The sequence below is a fragment of the Hylobates moloch genome, unplaced genomic scaffold (genome assembly GCF_009828535.3).
Source record: "Hylobates moloch isolate HMO894 unplaced genomic scaffold, HMol_V3 SCAFFOLD_22, whole genome shotgun sequence".
Taxonomy (NCBI): domain Eukaryota; kingdom Metazoa; phylum Chordata; class Mammalia; order Primates; family Hylobatidae; genus Hylobates; species Hylobates moloch.
In genome coordinates this window covers 35,064,782-35,077,424 of record NW_026652297.1, presented here as the reverse complement: position 1 = coordinate 35,077,424, position 12,643 = coordinate 35,064,782, and the positions used below count along the sequence as shown (strand labels likewise).

General features: G+C 42.7%; 1 pseudogene; it reads right to left on the bottom strand.

Annotated features, from left to right (window-relative positions):
- Positions 1 to 3,228: 3,228 nt before the first annotated feature.
- On the bottom strand, positions 3,229 to 4,519 carry LOC116461804 (tubulin beta chain-like; annotated as a pseudogene).
- Positions 4,520 to 12,643: the final 8,124 nt, after the last annotated feature.

The window sequence follows — 12,643 nt, the reverse complement described above, 5'->3', positions numbered from 1 at the left end:
AAAAAAAAAAAAAAAAAAAAAAAAAAAAAAATTAGTAAGAAGAAGACATACAATCCAAGGAGAGAAATGAACAAAAGATAAGAATAGGCACTCCACGGCCAGGCGCAGTGGCTCACGCCTGTAATCCCAACACTTTGGGAGGCCAAGATGGGTGGCTCACAAGGTCAGGAGATCGAGACAATCCTGGCCAACATGCTGAAACCTCATCTCTACTAAAAATACAAAAATTAGCTGGGCATGGTGGCATATGCCTGCAGTCAGGAGGCTGAGGCAAGAGAATCGCGTGAACCTGGGAGGCAGAGGTTGCAGTGAGCCGAGATTACACCACTGCACTCCAGCCTGAGGACAGAGCGAGACTGTCTCAAAAAAAAAAAAAAAAAAATGAATGGGCAATTCACAGAAGAAAAAGAAAACATGGAATATATGATTTCATCAGTAAATCAGAGAAATAGAAAATTAAAACCACAACATTGAAAATTGAAAGTCTGGCAGTTTCCTGTGTAAGCTACACCTCACGGTAATCAAGTAATTGATAATGAAATATTTCTCTTCAGAGAAACAGTCTGCTAATATATTGAAAACAAATGATAGAATCTCACAATTTTGCAATCTCCAATGAAATAATGAACTAAGCAGTGATTATCAATAATTGCTACCTTAATACACAAAACAGACACAACAAAATGTTATATACCTCCTAATGGAAGAATATACCACCACTTAAGAAATGTTCTTACTGGAAATTTGATCAACCCTCTGGATCTAACACACATATTGCTGGAACATGTTACACAGCACCATGTGAGTGCATTCAACAAAACCCAGACGGGGGCCGGGCACGGTGGCTTGTTTTATTGTCACTCAAATCAGGTTCCAAATAAAAACCATCTTTGTCCCCTTTATTGCAGTTTATTTGGTGAACAAACCAGGTAGTGTGTTCTGCAGTTTCCCAGCCTGGGTTTTTTTTTTTTTTGAGACGGAGTCTCGCTCTGTCGCCCAGGCTGGAGTGCAGTGGCGCGATCTCAGCTCACTGCAAGCTCTGCCTCCCGGGTTCACGCCATTCTCCTGCCTCAGTCTCCCAAGTAGCTGGGACTACAGGCGCCCGCCACCACGCCCAGCTAATTTTTTGTATTTTTAGTAGAGACGGGGTTTCACCATGTTAGCCAGGATGGTTTCGATTTCCTGACCTCGTGATCTGCCCGCCTCGGCCTCCCAAAGTGCTGGGATTACAGGCATGAGTCACCGCGCCCAGCCACTGTATGTTTAATCTCAATTTTTAAAAGGCAGAGTCCTTATTTTTTAGGGATACATTATGAAATGTTTACAGATGAAGTAATCTCAGATATCTGAGATTAGCTTTCTAATATTCCAAAATAGCCCATGGTAGATTGGCCATGAGTTGGTAAATGTTGAAGGCAGGGGATAGTTTATAATATAATTCTTGTACATGTGTGAAAATTTCCATAATATAAAGTTTTTAAAAAATGTCTGGCGAGATAATGTTGCTAATTATAGAACAATGGAAACACTCATAAACTGTTGGTGACAATGTCAATTGTAAATTGAATGACAATTTCATGTTCTCTAATAAAACCGAAGATGGGTGCTATAACTCAGCAATTTCTCTGAGGTTACCTACACAAATACTAGCAGGTGTGCTTATACACGTCTGTGCATGTAAAACACTTCAGACATGGTTTATAATAAACCAAAAGAAAAAGAGAAGGTGCCATAGTCTGAATACGTCCTCACAAATTCATGTGTTGGAAACTTAATACCCAATGCAACAGTGCTGGGAGGTGAGGTCTTCTGAGAGACATGTGGGTCATGTGGGCTATGCCATCATGAGTAGATTGATGCCATTATGAAAGGAATTGATGGTGGGAGTTCAGCCATTTTCACCCTTCTCTCCTTCCTTCAACCATGTGAGGACCCAGTGTTCCTCCTTTCAGAAAATGTAGCATCAAGGTACCATCTTGGAAGCAGAGGCAGCTCTCACCAGACAAGGATCCTCCTGGCACCTTGATCTAGAGTTCACAGCGTCCAGACTGTGAGAAAAAAATTTCTGTTCTTTATAAATTACTCAATCTCAGGTATTTTGTTACAGCAATGGACTAAAACAGAAAGAAACAACTCAAAGATCAATTGACAGAAGAATGAATAAATAAATTGTGATGAGGCCAGATGCGGTGGCTCACGCCTGTAATCCCAGTACTTTGAGAGGCTGAGGGGGGCAGATCACGATGTCAAGAGATCGAGACCAACCTGGCCAACATGGTGAAACCCTGTCTCTACTAAAAATACAAAAATTAGCTGGGCATGGTGGTGCGTGCCTGTAGTCTGTGAGAACCGGTTGAACCAGAGGTGAGTTGTAGGGTCGGTCAACAATGCTCTAGCCTGGTGACAAAAAGATCTGTCTCAAAAAAAAAATTGTGATGTATTCACCTAATGATAGTCTGTGTAGCAATGAATGAGTTACAGCTGTACTTAGTAACATGGATGAATCTCACAAAATTAATGAGCAAAAGTTTTGCAAGTTGCAGAAGAATATTATAGTAATACCATTAATTAAAGGTTCAAATGTGTAAAATAGAATAATGCATTTTAGGGATCTGTATATGTAGTTAAACTATAAAGAAAAGCAAATGTATGATAAGCACAATGATAAACACAGGGTGGTGTAACTGGGGAGGGGCCTACAAGGTGCTTCCAAGTTTCTGATAATATTCTCCTTCTTAAGCTGGGTGATGATACCTAGGTGCTTATCTTAATAATGTTTTATGCCAAACATACAACATGTCATAAACATATATATATATATTTTATAATAAAATTGTGGGGCTTTTTTGTTGTTTTTGAGACAGGATCTCACCCTGTCACCCAGGTTGGAGTGCAGTGGCATGATCATGGCTTACTGCAGCACTGACCTCCCAGGCTCAAGGGATCCTGACACCTCAGCTTCTTTTTTTTTTTTTTTCCAACAAACAAGTATTTATTGAGCGCCTACTATGTGCCAGGCACTGTTCTGGACCCCCCCCAGAAGAAAGAACAAAAAACAAGATAGAGGCAGCAAACACAAATTCTTAGGGAGAGGAAAGGGGCAGTTGAGTAAGGGGCTAAGGGAACTGAGAAGCCTGAGGTGATGGGGGCTCTGCCTTAGGCTCCTCTTCCGCCTCCTCACCGAAATCCTCCTCCTCCTCTGCGGTGGCATCCTGGTACTGCTGATACTCAGAGACAAGGTCGTTCGTGTTGCTCTCAGCCTCGGCGAACTCCATCTCGTCCGTGCCCTCGCCTGCGTACCAGTGGAGGAAGGCCTTCCGGCGGAACATGGCAGTGAACTGCTCTGAGATGCGCTTGAAGAGCTCCTGGATGGCCGTGCTATTGCCAATGAAGGTGACTGCCATCTTGAGGCCACGAGGTGGGATGTCACAGACAGCTGTCTTGACGTTGTTGGGGATCCATTCCACAAAGTAGCTGCTGTTCTTGTTCTGCACGTTAAGCATCTGCTCATCGACCTCCTTCATGGACATCCGACCATGGAAGACAGCAGCCACAGTGAGGTATCGGCCGTGGCGGAGGTCACAGGCAGCCATCATGTTCTTGGCATCGAAGACCTGCTGGGTGAGCTCCAGCACTGTGAGAGCTCGATACTGCTGGCTTCCACGGCTGGTGAGAGGGGCAAAGCCAGGCATAAAGAAATGGAGACATGGGAAGGGGACCATGTTGACTGCCAACTTGCGGAGGTCAGCATTGAGCTGGCCAGGGAAGCGGAGGCAGGTGGTGACACCGCTCATGGTGTCTGAGACGAGGTGGTTCAGATCCTCATAGGTTGGTGTGGTCAGCTTCAGAGTGCAGAAGCAGATATCATAGAGGGCCTTGTTGTCAGTGCAATAGGTCTCATCAGTGTTCTCTACCAACTGATGGACGGAGAGGGTAGCATTGTAGGGCTTGACCACGGTGTCAGACACTTTGGGTGAAGGCACCACACTGAAGGTATTCATGATGCGATCAGGGTATTCTTCTCGGATCTTGCTGATAAGGAGAGTGCCCATTCCAGAGCCTGTGCCCCCACCCGGTGAGTGGGTCAGCTGGAAGCCCTACAGGCAGTCACAGCTCTCTGCCTCCTTCCATACCACATCCAGGACAGAATCAACCAGCTCGGCGCCCTCTTTGTAGTGGCCCTTGGCCCAGTTGTAACCTGCCCCAAACTGACCAAATACAAAGTTGTCTGGTCTAAAGATCTGGCCAAAAGGACCTGAGCGAACAGAGTCCATGGTCCCAGGTTCTAGATCCACCAGGATGGCACAAGGAACACATTTGCCACCTGTGGCTTCATTGTAGTACACGGAGATGCAATCCAGCTGCAGGTCGCTGTCCCCGTGGTAGGTGCCAGTGGGGTCGATGCCATGTTCATCACTGATCACCTCCCAGAACTTGGCACCGATCTGGTTGCCACACTGACCAGCCTGGATGTGCATGATTTCCCCATGGTTAAAATTTAATTTTTTTGCTCGCCTCAAGGTATGGGGCAAGAAAATAAGAAATTTTTTTTTCTCTGCAGGTCGCAGGCTGGAAGGTTGGAATGTGCCCCAGAGGCTGGAGCAGAGAGGTGCGAACGCGGCCGCAGGAAGTTTCTCGACACCTCAGCTTCTTGAGTAGCTGGGACTACAGGCATATGCCACCACCCCTGGCTAATTTTTGTATTTTTTGTAGAGACGAGGCTTCACCATGTTACCCAAGCTGATCTCAAACTCCTGAGCTCAAGCAATCCTTCCACCTTGGCCTCCCAAAGTGCTGGGATTACAGGGATGAGCCACTATAGCCAGTCAATAAAATTACTTTTAAAAGCCATTTCCTATTGTTTTTCAGCAGCCTTAGGACCTGGCTCATAGGTGACGACGTGGTATGATGCAAAAATACTGGACCATCAGGAATTTAGGAAACCTGGGTTTTAGACCCAGTTGTATCACTAAGTAGTCCTGTAACTTGGTACAAATCACTTAACTCACTTAATGCAAGTTCCCTTATTTAGAAAATGAGCGAATCCACATTTCCCAACTATGTTCTTCAGAACACTAGTTCTAAAATATGTTAATAGATATTTTGTGGCAACCAAAAAAAGTTTTGTAGTCTGAGGAACTCCAGATTAAGCAATAATAAGAGTATTTCCTTATAACAGGACTTCTCAGAACCTTGAATATACAATTATGAGTTGTGAATCTCCAAGAGAGGAATATAGAATTTTTTTTTCTTTTTTTCTGAGACAGAGTCTCGCTCTGTTGGCCAGGTTGGAGTGCAGTGGCATGATTTCTGCTCACTGTAACCTCCACCTCCTGGGCTCAAGCAATTCTCCTGCCTCAGCCTCCCGAGTAGCTGGGATTACAGGCGTGTGCCACCACGCTTGGATAATTTTTGTATTTTTAGTAGAGACAGGGTTTCACCATGTTGGCCAGGCTGGTCTCAAACTCCTGACCTTGGGTAATCCGCCCGCGTTGGCCTCCCAAAGTGCTGGGATTACAGGTGTGAGCCACCGTGCCCGGCCAGGAATATGGAATTTTCAAAAGTTAGTTTGCACCACAGAATCATGTTATCTCTCTGTGTGTTCTTGTTTGTTTGTTTGTTTGTTTGTTTTGACACAGAGTCTTGCTGGGTTGCCCAGGCTGGAGTGCAGTGGTGTGATCTTGGCTCACTACAACCTCTGCCTCCCAGGTTCTAGTGATTCTCCTGCCTCAGCCTCCCAAGTAGCTGGGATTATAGGCACCCACCACCGCGCCTGGCTGATTTTTGTATTTTTAGTACAGATGGGGTCTCACCATGTTGGCCAGGCTGGTCTTCATCTCCTGACCTCAGGTGATCTACCTGCCTCGGCCTCCCAAAGTGCTGGGATTACAGGTGTAAGCCACTGCGCCCAGCCGACAGTATGTATCTTTGATATGACGTGATGAAAATGGCACTTTCTGTCTCTGGTCTTTCTCCCTGAAACTTATAACCTCAGTCTCAAGAAAAACATCAGAAAAATTCTAATGGAGAGAAATTCAGAAAAATACCTTTTCAGTACTCTTAAAATTGTTAAGCTCATCAAAAACAAGGATGCTTTGCAGATGTTGGGGCCACCCAGAGCCCTATGCCACAAGTCACTGTCAACCCCACCATGTTCTTTGACATCGCCATTGACGGCGAGACTTTGAGCTGCATCTCCTTTGAGTTGTTTGCAAAGATCCAAAGAGCAGAAAACATTCATGCTCTGAGCACTGAAGAGAAAGAATTTGGTTATAAGGGTTTCTGCTTTTACAGAATTATTCCAGGGTTTATGTGTCAGGGTATGTATGGACTTCACATGCCACAATAGCACTGGTAGCAAGTCTATCTACAAGGAGAAATTTGAAGGTGAGAACTTCGTTCTGAAGCATAGGGGTTCTGGCATCTTGTCCGTGGCAAATGCTGGACTCAACATAAGCAGTTCCCAGTTTTTCATCTGCACTGCAAGATTGACTGGTTGGATGGCAAGCATGTGGTCTTTGGCAAGGTGAAAGAAGGCATGAATGTCTTGGAAGCCATGGAGTGCTTCGGGTACAGGAATGGCAAGACCAGCAAGAAGAGCATTCTAATAAATTTGTAGATCATTCTAATAAATTTGACTTGTGTTTTATCTTTACTACCAGGCCTTTCCTTCTGTAGCTCAGGAGAGTGCCCCACCACCCAACTTGTTTGCAGCCTTCTATAATCTTTGTGCTCTCACTGCAGTTCTTTGGGTTCTATATTTTCCTTATTCCCTTTTACATCTAGCTGAATTGCAGAGTTAAGATTATGAAATAAAAACTAAGTAAAAGGGCTGGGCATGGTGGCTCACGCCTGTAATCCCAGCACTTTGGGAGGCTGAGGCGGGCAGATCACTAGAGGTCAGGAGTTTGAGACGAGCCTGGCCAACATGGTGAAACCCTGTCTTTTCTAAAAATACAAAAATTAGCAGGGCATGGTGGTGGGCGCTTGTAATCCCAGCTACTCGGGAGGCTGAGGCAGGAGAATCATTTGAACTTGGGAGGCAGCCAGAGACTGCAGTAAGCTGAGATCACGCCACTGCATTCCAGCCTGGGCAACAGAGTGAGACTCTGTCTTAAAAAAGGAAACCTAAATAAAACAAACAAACAAAAATAAAAAACAAGGAGAGTTTCAGAAATTGTCACAGCCAAGAGGAGCCTAAGGAGACAAGGTAATTAAATGTAATGTGGTACTCTGGATGGAATTCTGGAATAAGAAAAGGACATTAGGTAAAAATTAAGGAAATCTGGGCCGGGCGCAGTGGCTCAAGCCTGTAATCCCAGCACTTTGGGAGGCCGAGGCGGGCAGATCACGAGGTCAGGAGATCGAGACCATCCTGGCTAACACGGTGAAACCCCGTCTCTACTAAAAATACAAAAAATTAGCCGGGCGTGGTGGCGGGCGCCTGTAATCCCAGCTACTCGGGAGGCTGAGGCAGGAGAATGGCGTGAACCCGGGAGGCAGAGCTTGCAGTGAGCCGCGATCGCGCCAGTGCACTCCAGCCTGGGGGACAGAGAAAAGACTCCGTCTCAAAAAAAAAAAAAAAAAAATTAAGGAAATCTGAAGAAAGTATAGATTTTAGTTGATAATAATGTATCAATATTATTCATTAATTTTAACAAATGTATCACACTAATCCAAGATGTTAATAATAGGGGAAACTGGATATGCAGTATATGAAAACTGCCATATTTTCAATTTTTTGTAAGTTTAAACTGTTCTAAAAAATTTACTCTCTCCCTTTGGGAGGCTGAGGTGGGGGGATCACCTGAGCTTACAAGTTCAAGACCAGCCTGGGCAACATGGCGAAACTCCATCTCTACCAAAAATACAAAAAATTAGGCAGGCGTAGTGATACACACCTGTAGTACCAGCTACTTGGGAGGCAGAGGCATGAGAATCGCTTGAGCCCAGGAGGCAGAGGTTGCAGTGAGCCAAGATTGTACCACTACACTCCAGCCTGGGTAACAGAGCGAGATTCCATCTCAAAAAGAAAAAAAAAAATTTACTCCCTCTCAATCCCCACCAGAAAAATAAATAAATAAAATTGGGCTTAGATAGTTTCATTGAAGAATTCCACCAAACACTTAAAGAGTAATCAGCACACATTTTACACAATCTCTTCCAGGAAACAGAAGAGGAGCAAACACTTCCCAACTCATTTTATGGAACCAGTGTTACCCTGACACTAAAACCAAAGACAGTACAAAAAAAGAATACTATACACCAATATTTCTCAGGAATTTACATGTGAAAATCTAAACTAGATATTAGCAAACTGCATCCAACAATGTATAAAAAGAATTATGTACCATAGCCATGTGGAACTTCTTCCAGGTATATAAGGCTGGTTCAATATTTGAAAATCAATCAGTGTAATTCACCATATTAACAAGCTGAAGAAGAAAAATCATACAACTCTATCAATTTGACATAGAAAAAATGTTTGGCCAGGCACAGTGGCTCACTCCTGTAATCCCAGCACTTTCAGAGGCCAAAGCAGGCAGATCGTATGAGCCCAGAAGTTTGAGATCAGCTTGGGCAACATGGTGAAACCACATCTCTACAAAAAGTACAAAAAAATTAGCCAGGCATGGTGGCATGTGCCTGTAGTCCCACCTATTTGGGAGGCTGAGGTGGGAAGATCAATTGAGCCCAGGAGGTGGAGGTTGCAGTGAGCTGAGAGTGTGCTACTGCACTCCAGCCTGGGTGACAGAGTGAGACTTCATCTCAAAAACAAAAAAGTTTGGTAAAATCCAACACTGATTCATAAAAAAAATCTCAGCAAGTTAGGAATAGAAGGGAAATATCTAAACTTGATAAATAGCATCTACAAAAACAAAAATCTAGAGCTAGCATCATACTTAATGATGAAAGAATGAATGTTTTTCCACTAAGATCACGATAAAAAGGCAAGGAAGTCTGCTCTCATCACTTCAACATGGTCCTGGAAGTTATTGCAAGAGACAAGAAAAAAATAAAAGTATACAGGTTAGAAAGGAGGAAACAAAACTATCTCTGTTTGCAGATAATATGATTGCCTGTGTAGAAAATCCCAAGAAATCTACAAAGAATCTCTTGGAACTAATAAATGAGTTTAGTGAGGATTTAGAATACAAGATAAACACAAAAAAACTTTTGCATTTCCATATGACACACAGACAAAATGAAATATTTAGACAGTTTTCTTTCTTTCTTTCTTTCTCTCTCTCTCTCTCTCTTTTCTTTCTTTTTTTTTTTGAGAGACTGTCTCACTCTATTGCCCAGACTGGAGTGCATTTGCATGATCATAGCTCACTGCAGGCTTGACTTCATGAGCCCAGGCAGTCTTCTCACCTTAGAGCTGGGACTACAGGCGTGGGTCACCATGTCTGGCTAATTTTTCTATGGTTTATGTAGAGGTGGGGTTTTACCATGTTGCCCAGGCTGGTCTTGAACCCCCTGGGCTCAAGTGATCCACCCACTTCGGCCTCCCAAAGTGCTGGGATTACATGCATGAGCCACTGCACCTGGGCTAGATATATTTCTAAGTTTATTTTACTTAATATATGTGTGGAAAATTACAAAATCTTGATGAAAGAAATCAAAGGAAACCTAAATTAATGGAGACAACTAGATTCAACATAATAAAGATATTCTTCTGAATTAATCTACAGATTTAATACAATTTCTTTACAACCCCAGAAAGCATTTCTGTATACATGGGCAAACTTATTCAGAAACTTAAGTGGAAAGGAATGAGCTCTGGAATAGCTAAAATAATCTTGATAAATAATAAAGTGAGAGGAATCACTGTATCCAATATTAAAGTTTACTACACGGCTACCACAATTAAGACAGTATGGTATTGACAGAGTGACAGACACGCAGATCAGTGGAACCGAGTAAAGATTCCAGAAAAAGATCCACTGATATATGCTTAATTGATTTTTGACAAGAAGTATAACCTTTTCCACAAATGGTACTGTGTAGGCAAAAACACAAACCATGACCTAAACATTACACCTTAAATGAAAATTAATTTAAAATGGATCACACCTTTCTTTCTTTCTTTTTTTTTTTTTGACAGGGTCTCACTCTATTGCCCAGGATGGAGTGCAATGGTGTGATCTTGGTTCACTGCAACCTCACCTACTGGGCTCAAGTAATCCTCTCACCTCAGCCTCCCGAGCAGCTGGGACTACAGGTGCATGCCACTATGCCCAGCTAACTTTTGTATTTTTTGCAGAAACAGGGTTTTCTCATGTTGCCTAGGCTGGTCTCGAACTCCTGGGTTGAAGTGATCTGCCTGCTTTGGCCTCCCACAGTGCTGGGATTACAGGGAAGAGCCACTGACCCTGGCCTCACCACTGATTTTCAATATTGTACTGGAAGTCCTAGCTAATGCAGCAAGGTAAGAAAAAGGGGGGAAAGGGTATACATATTGGAAAGAAATTTAAAAATCTGTTCACAGATGATCTGGTAGTTTATGTAGAAATGTCAAAAGTATTGACCAGGGCTAGGCGTGGTGGCTCATGCCTATAATCCAGCACTTTGGGAGGCTGAGGCGGGCGGATCACCTGAGGCCAGGCGTTCTGCCTGGCCAACATGGTGAAACCCTGTCTCTACTAAAAATGCAAAAAATTAGTTGGGCATGGTGATGCAAGCCTGTAGTCCCAGCTACATGGGAGGCTGAGGCAGGAGAATCACTTGAACCTGGGAAGCAGAGGTTACAGTGAGCTGTGATCATGCCACCACACTCCAGAAAGCCTTTCCAGGAGCTAAAAAGCTGTTATAGCAAGATTGCAGGATACAATGTTAACATATAAAAGTCAGCTGCAGCATGATGGCACACGCCTGGAATCCCAGCACTTTGGGAGGCTAAGCTAGGAAGATTGCTTGAGGCCAGGAGTTCGAGACCAGCCTGGACAACATGGTGAAACCCTGTCTCTACTAAAAATACAAAAATTAGCCAGGTTTGATGATGTGCACCTGTAATTCCAGCTACTTGGGAGGCTGAGGCAGGAGAATTGCTTGAACCCAGGAGGCAGAGGTTGCAGCAGGCCAAGACTCTGCCACTGAACACCAGCCTAGGTAACAGACTGAGACTGTCTCAATAAATAAATAAATAAATAAATAAATAAATGTCAATTACTTCCTATATGCTAGCAATTAACAAGGGAAATTTGAAATTAAGAATACAATACCATTTACATCAGCACCTTATCTTAGTCCATTTTCTGTTGCCATAACAAAATACCCAAGACTGGGAAATATATAAGGAAAAGAGGTTCTGGAGGCTAAGAAGTCCAAGACGGGTCACTGCATCTGGTGAGGGCCTCCTGCTGCTTCATAGCATGGGGGAAGCATGCATGTGGAAGCATGAAACATACTAGGAGGCATGTTTCAAAAGCAGAAGGGGAAGTGGGTGCATGCAAAGAGTCCAAACAGAAGAGGCAACCTCACTTTGTAACAACCCACTCTCCTGGGAACTAATCCATCCCAAGAGAACAAACCCAATCTTTTCAGAAAGAGATTGATCAATCTTAACAACCCAATCATGCTTTAAAGGGACTACCTTCCAAAACTGCTATATTAGAGACCAAGTGCAACATGAATTTTTTGGGAGACAAACCATATTCAAATCATAGCACACCCTCAAAAACAAAATATTTAGGTATAAATCTAACAGAATACATATACAATCTATGTGAGGAAAACTACAAAATTCTGATGAAAACAATCAAAGAAGTAAATAAACGGAGAGATATTCCATGTTCATGGATAGGAAGACTCAATATTTACAACATGTCAGATCTTCACAACTTGTTCTGTAGATTCAACGTAATCTGACTCAAAATTTTAGCAACTTACTTGGTGGATATTGACAAACTGATTCTAAAGTTTATATGGAGAAGCAAGAGACCCAAAACAGCTCACAATATTAATGGAGAACAAAATTGGAGGAGTTCCAGGTTTGCTACAAAGGTACAGTAGTCAAGACAGTGTGGTTTGACAAAAGAATACACAAAGATAGATAAATGGAACCAAATAGAGAGCCCAGAAATAGATCCATATAAATACAGTCAACTGACTTTGACAAAGGAACAAAGGCAATACAATTCAGCAAAAGAGCCTTTTCAACAAATGGTGCTGGAACAACTGGACATCCACATGCAAATAATAATAATAGTAATAATCTGGACAAAATCTTATACTCGTCACAGAAATTAACTCAACATGGATAACATAATATAAAACACAAAACTATAAAAATCCTAGAAGATAACATAGCAGGAAATCTAGATGACCTCGAGTTTTGTGATTATTTTTTAGATACAACATCAACAGCATGATCCATGAAAGACAGAATTGGTAAGTTGGACTTCATTAAAGTTAAAACTTTCTGTTCTGTGAAACTCTCAAGAGAATAAGGAGAAAAGCCACAGGCTAGGAGAAAATATTTGCAAAAGACAAGTCTGATAAAAGACTGTTATCTAAAATATACAAAGAATGCTTTAAACTCAACAATAAGAAAAAGACAACCTGATTAAAAACAGGCCAGTGACCTTAACAGACACCTCACTAAATAAGATATACACATGAAAAATAAGCATATAGGCCG